Source organism: Mandrillus leucophaeus, unplaced genomic scaffold (assembly GCF_000951045.1).
Source record: "Mandrillus leucophaeus isolate KB7577 unplaced genomic scaffold, Mleu.le_1.0 Scaffold1175, whole genome shotgun sequence".
Lineage (NCBI taxonomy): Eukaryota > Metazoa > Chordata > Mammalia > Primates > Cercopithecidae > Mandrillus > Mandrillus leucophaeus.
The window spans coordinates 62118-68992 of record NW_012100043.1 but is presented as its reverse complement, the minus strand read 5'-3'; positions in this window follow the sequence as shown (position 1 = coordinate 68992).

Sequence of the window (6875 nt, the reverse complement as noted above, 5' to 3'; positions counted from 1 at the left end):
ACAACATGGGTCATTGTGTGTTCTTTTCTTTGCAATAGGGACATATTAACAGCTGTGTAACATTTAACCTAAAACTTCTAAAATATTGAACAACATATCCCCTTTCACAAAAAATGTGATTTCAAGCATCCAACTGTAGTTGCTTCTTTGATTTATTTATTTTTCACGAAACCTATACTAAGTCTATCTCCAAATATATTATAGGCTATTTGTTACATCAATACTTTGCTTTAATACCAATGTTTCTGTATGTATTAATGTTGTATTTAGTTGCCAAAAGTGCTTCATGCATTCAACTATTTGATGCTTTCTGATATTACTCAATATCAGCTGGAAAGAATCACACTGAACACATAGGAACTTTTACTAATAACAGTGTGCCTTGTGGGAGAACACTTTTCACACATGCAACTAATTTGTGTGTTTTTAATAAGTATGTGTCCCTTAGACTTCTAGACTTTGGATCCACTCCATACTGCTACAATATAGCAGCTGAATCACAGTACTACTCCCTATGTCTCTCCATTTGTTTAAATGGGCTGGGAGGTGGAAGGCAGATGCTCTTTCCCAAGTACCACTTATTCTACAATCCCTATTCCTTAATTCCTACCAAAAACTACTTAACAAGTGCTTTAAATATATCAGATTTGTACTGAAGTTTTGTTATAATATAGTGGGACTACAGGACAACAGAAAACAATTTAAAATTTAACATGAAATATCACTATCCTAAAAATTTACCAGGCCTTTCTCACTGCTAAGTGTTTCTTGGTGGGGATATCCCTTCCTTTGGCTGTCATTTTTTTTTTAATTCCCTTTTGTTTATCTCCAAAGTTCCATTTCCTTCATGTCCATCTCCACATTGATGTCCTTTACCTTCTCTTTCAGGCTGCTTGCATGAACTCAAAATATCTTTTACAGTTTTAGGTAAAACTAACAAGTTAATCTTTGGTGCTCCAGGTTCTAATTGTTTCAAACAAAAAGTCTTATCAAAGTACATGTTGGGTGTTTTCCTGAGGGGGGGGAAAGGACAATATTTACCATTGAGGAAATTGTTGCTTTTCCCCTAGAGTACAGCAGCAAAGCAGACATTTTGTTTTCTAAAGAGCATTTTTCCTATATGGCTACATAGAGAGGAGTGTTTATACCCCAGAAATTCACAGGTGCATGCATGATATCCCCTTCTTCGTGCAAGCTATATGTCAGAAGATTTATCTAGTTTGCAATATCTTAAGAAGTTTTACCCTCTATTAAATCTTTCCAATTTATATGAACATCAATATTCCTGGTTCCAGCTCCTCAAAAAAAGGTCTCTTTTCTCTCTGCTGCCCCCAATCATTTACCTCTCACTCATAGGATTTCTAAAAGTTACTTTCCACATTCTGCAGGAACTACTTGACTAAGTGGTGATCTTAAATGTGACACTGTTATAAAGAAAAAGTACATCAAAAAAAGACCAAAAGATAATGTATGTAATTTTCAAATTCCTCAAATGTGATACATAATGAAAACAATACATATGAATGTCTTCAAGGAGAAAAAATAAACTGTAAACAAACTTCAGTTATATCACATTTTACTTAATAATTATATTCCTGAGCCACTATATGTAAATTTAACTTTCATAAAATAAATGGCATGTGAAAGCTTTTAAGAAGAAAGCACTACTTAAATGTGACTCTGCAATATATTCTTTTATAAAGTGGACTTTTATGCAAATATTGATTTGTTTCTACGTGAATTTTATAAAGTTGTTTATACTTGATCTGTTGCTGGGAAATTATTAGGCGATGCCTACAAAGAGGCTTCCTTTGTGAAGAAAGAATATGCTTCATCATAATTTCCTTTTTTACTTTGTAATATAGATGAATCTTACTTGAATTAATTCTGTTCCCACACATAAGTAGGAAGGTGTGGAATATTCTCTGAGAAAGATTTCTTTTTTTACTCTCTAACATATATTTGATTAATTTAGAGATCGAGTTAAAGTTTGAAGGAAATTTGACTTACACTTTATTAATATGTAACACATAAATGATACGATTCACAGGTGTTAAGTGTTCTGATTGATGTTTTCACAATTGTTCATCAATGTCATGGATGTCCTTACTGTGAAGTGTCCAGTAATAGGTTTTCCTTAAAGTATTTTATTTTTATCCTTTCGGTTATTATAGGGAGGCAGTAGTAATTGTAGTTAAGACAAAAAATTATATCTTAATTATAACACAAGTTATAAGGTTTTGGGCAAGTTATTAACTATTCTATGCATCCATTTTCTTATATGTTATATGGAGCTAATAATTGGGTTATTACAAGAATTAAATGAGACAATACACATAAATAATTTAACTCAGGACCTGAGATATAAATGCTTGATAGCTACTTGCAATTATTGCATTTTCTACCTGTAAAAACTCTGAGCAAAAGGCTAAGTAAGAGGGGTTCAGTATTATAGATAAAAAGTTTTATGTTGAGAAATAATAAAATAAATATTTATTGAGTAACAAGATATGTGTTACTTGGAATTACTGCATATCATGACTTACAATGAAATTCAGTTACGTTGGCAGTTAATGCTGAGATAATGGCAGACTTTCAACAACTCAGCTCCTCTAAAATGGGAATAGACAGAAAATATTGAAAAGGATAAAGTATAATGTGTCCAAAGTATATACACAAAATTTTGGTGTGTCATGAGGAAATACAGATTTAAGCTGTTGAAATTCACAGTTGAATCTGAATTCCAAGACTTGGAATAATGGAACAATTGTGATTTGGAAAACTTGTATAGCATTACTTCCCCGACCAAACACCTAAGGCTTCAGAACACAAAATAAATCTCATTGACTTTCTATAAAAAGTTAATATTGTAATATTGCCTACAAATAATTCAACTTCGGTAAAACAGGAGAAATAAAGGGAAATATTAGTATGATTTCACTATGAAACCCACTCTGTTTAATCTTTAGAAAAGACGATACAACAGTTTGTAATTCAAAGTGTAAAATTTTGAGTCCTTCATTTCTTTCAACTTAAGGTATTACATCTGAAACCTTAGCACAATAAACACTATTTTCACTACAAATACAGTCTGAGTTTTAATGGCTTTGTTAAAGACATTCAAATAAAAATCTGTAAAGAGAGATAACAGGGTGTGGATGTGGATTCTAAGAGACTTTAATTACATTTAAAGGTCAGCAGTAGTGGTGAAAAAATCAACGTGTCTCAATAAAGCATAAACTTCTTTAAAGAATATACTAATATTTCATGTAAAGTACTTGTCCGACTGATCATGGAATCTATTACCAAGAGTTAACTATTTTCACTGATGTATTTTTAACATGGTAATCCCTGGGTAATTTTCCCTTCAAGTATAAAGTGTTTGCTTGTTTTTGCAAGTGGTTGAGTTTAACTTGTAGATCATCCAGTTATGCTAGATGATGCTTTTCCTCAAAATATGAAATTTTGTTAGGAATCTTGAGTTCACTATTGTCTTTGGTATTTTCTTTCTGAAATACAGTTAAATATTGATGAGATTTTATAAAGATAAATGTTTCAGGTATTATAAATTACTCTTTATTACATGTTAATTAGTATACTCTGAGAGATGCTTAATTATAATAGCTGTTAATATTTCTGAAAGTTAAATTAAGATTCTACACTGTTAGTGAGCAAACTCATTAAAGACATGAAAGAATGACAAGGTGAAAAAGGATTTACATTTGTAGAATCTCCTATAAAATTATTAGAAGTGACAGGTTCCATTTTTTTTTTAATGCTGGAATCAAGGTTGCATGTCTAAACTATAGTGACACCATGGTTAGATTTTGCATAGCTGAGAAGTAATAGGAAATTAATAGAGTGTAATACAGGTCTATTGTATTTGGTATAATGGTGCAACTTTTATGTGTAAGAACAGAGGGCATAATTTCAATCTTTGTTTAGTGTCTTGGACAGCCAGACTCACTAGCATCTAGGTATGGTCAGGATTAAAAATGTGATGGATAATGCCATAGCACCTCCTTGACAGTTTTTCTGTTCAAATACAAATTTCTGCCACAGCCCCAGAAAGTTTGAAAGAGAATTCAGAGATGAAATATTGCAGCTGCAACAAGCCCAGTGTGAAGCTATTATGTTTTTAAAGGAAAAATAATTACAAACTGTACATCTCCTAGGCACAAAAATGTTTTAATAATGCATAGAAATAAATACACTGGAGTATACCAATGAAATGTTATTGAGCATTAAAGTTTTGAAAATCACAGGTTTATGAGGTTTATGAATCTGTCAAGAAAATGTCAATGCATATGTCTAATTTCGGATTTCTGTACATGTTTTAGTTAAATAAATATTTGGAAAAGGTTTGAAATAAATTGTTATTTATTTCACCTTTCACAATGCATCTTAAGGACATTTTTGAAGAGAAATTTGGGATATTTTTAAGCTATTTATAATCTAACTGTTTGATACATCCATCCCCATAAACACTATGTTCATCTACCAAAATTATTTTTAACAGTACAAAAGATTATATTTTATTCTTTCTGAGAAGGATCATTTTTATGATACTATTATAGCATTGTTCTTGCAAATAATTTTTAAAATAAAAATTCAAAGAATCTTCATAAAAATAAACATGAAATAAACTTTAACCTCAAATTCCACATTTATCTCACAATAAAAATAATTTCTGTAACAACTTCCGATTTTTTTTTCCTATGGCAATATGTATCTGCTCATATTGTTTCTTCAAGCAAATTTCCTTTATAGAAATAAATCAAATGATTACTGTTAAGGAATAAAATACTAAATTCTACTTCTTGAAGAAAAAATAAACAGAGTTCAATTTAAATGGGCAAAAATCATTTGTAGTATTCTTAATTCTTTAACCAAGAATAACCAGCTACCTTTCCTAGATAAATTTTCTCTGAGTCTGAGATACAAGCTTTGTACACGGATATCACATATCAAGTCAGACCACTGGTTTACCGAGCACTACATTCTATCTTTGATAATTTTTGCAATGAACACTTTCACTATAATGAAGTAGTTGTCCCTTACATCAGTTACCACATAATGAAGATTAATCATTCAATCAATTTTGAATATTTATTGTGGTTAGTACAGAAATGTAACCCTGGGTATCTCACACTGGCCTAAAATTTTCTCATAAAGATGCTGCACATCAGGATAATACATACTTCAGACTTGAAATAAAATCAGAAAGAGAATTTCAGGGCTAAATAACAGAGAACTGTTTTGCTCATTTTTTATTACAACAAATATTGAGAATGTAATATGTCATTCACAGTGCCGGTTTCTAGTGATATCAAAGATCTATACATTCAGCATTCACCAAATATTTACTGAACATTTATATTATGTTAGGCACTATACTGTGGTTTTGAATATAAATATGACACAGACTCTTCTATGAAAAAGTGTACAGAGAATAGGAAAAGTGTATAGAATGTATATAGCTATAATTCAATATGTAATATATAAGTTTCAAGCAAGATATACAAAAAAGAGTTTTAAGGTGGAAAGACTACAAAGAGAGTTTTCATAGAAGATGTTGGCCAGAATATGGCTAGAATGTGGACAGGTGTGGCTCATCCAGAGGAGTACAATGTATTTGAAAGTGCAACACAAACCAAGTCACAGAAGCAGTAAAGTTCTAGGCATGCTCATGGTGTAATGAATATTCCAAGTCAATAGAAGTGGAGCACACTGCATCATTCCAATTTCAGTATATGTGCTGCCAAAGTGAGCACTCTTTTTTTGTTCTGAATTATAAGTGCGGGCTAAATGATGAGAACTCATGGACACAAAGACAGGAGCAATAGACACTAACAGTTACTGGAGGGTAGAGGATGGGAGGAGGAAGAGAATCAGAAAAATTAACTATTGGGTACTAGGGTTGGTACCTTGGTGACAAAATAATCTGTACAACAAACCCTCACAACACGCGTTTACCTATATAACAAACCTGCACATTTCTCCCTGAACCTAAAACATAAGTTAAAAAAAAAGTAAACGAAGGGTATGGGGAAGATGCCATTTTCAGAAAAAGAAATAGATATTGGATAGACAAAAAAAAAAAAAAAAAAGTCCATCATGGAACATCTGTATTTAAGGAATACAGCCTTGGAATTATCCTTGACGTCTCTCTGTTCCTCCCACTCTCCCCCACCTCAAATATTCAAGTATTAACAAAGCTTATTAACAATGACAAAAAGAAAGAAGTGAAGGAGATTGATATGCTTTGGATCTGTGTCCTCGCCCAAACCTCATGTTGAATTGTATTCCCCAATGTTGGAGATAGGGTCTGGTGGGAGGTGACTGGGTCATGGGGGTGGATCCTTTATGAATGGCTTAGCACCATGCCCCTTAGGACTGTTCTCACAATAGTGAGTGAGTTCCAGTGAGATCTGGCTGTTTAAGAGTGTGTGGCACCTCCCCATGTTCATCTTTCTCTTGCTCCTGCTCCCACCATGTAAGATGTCTTGTTTCCTCTTTGCCTTCCACTGTGATTGGAAGCTTTCTGAGGCCTCCCATGAAGCAGAAACCACTATACTTCCTGTACAATCTGAAGAACCTCAAGCCAATTTCTTTATAAATTACCCAGTCTCAGGTGTGTCTTTATAGCAATGTGAAAATGGACTAATACAGACACTAATAGGGAAAATATTATTGAAAAATTAGATTGGGAGTACTGTACGGACCTTTTCTTAGTGCACCACTGGTATGTTTGTATGTGTTTTAATAACAATTAGAGAGTCATTAATGTTTTCTGAACATTTGTTGTTGTTTTCATCTCTGCTGCCTTTGATAATGACATAGGCTCCTTCTTGAAATTCAGTCCTGACCATTAT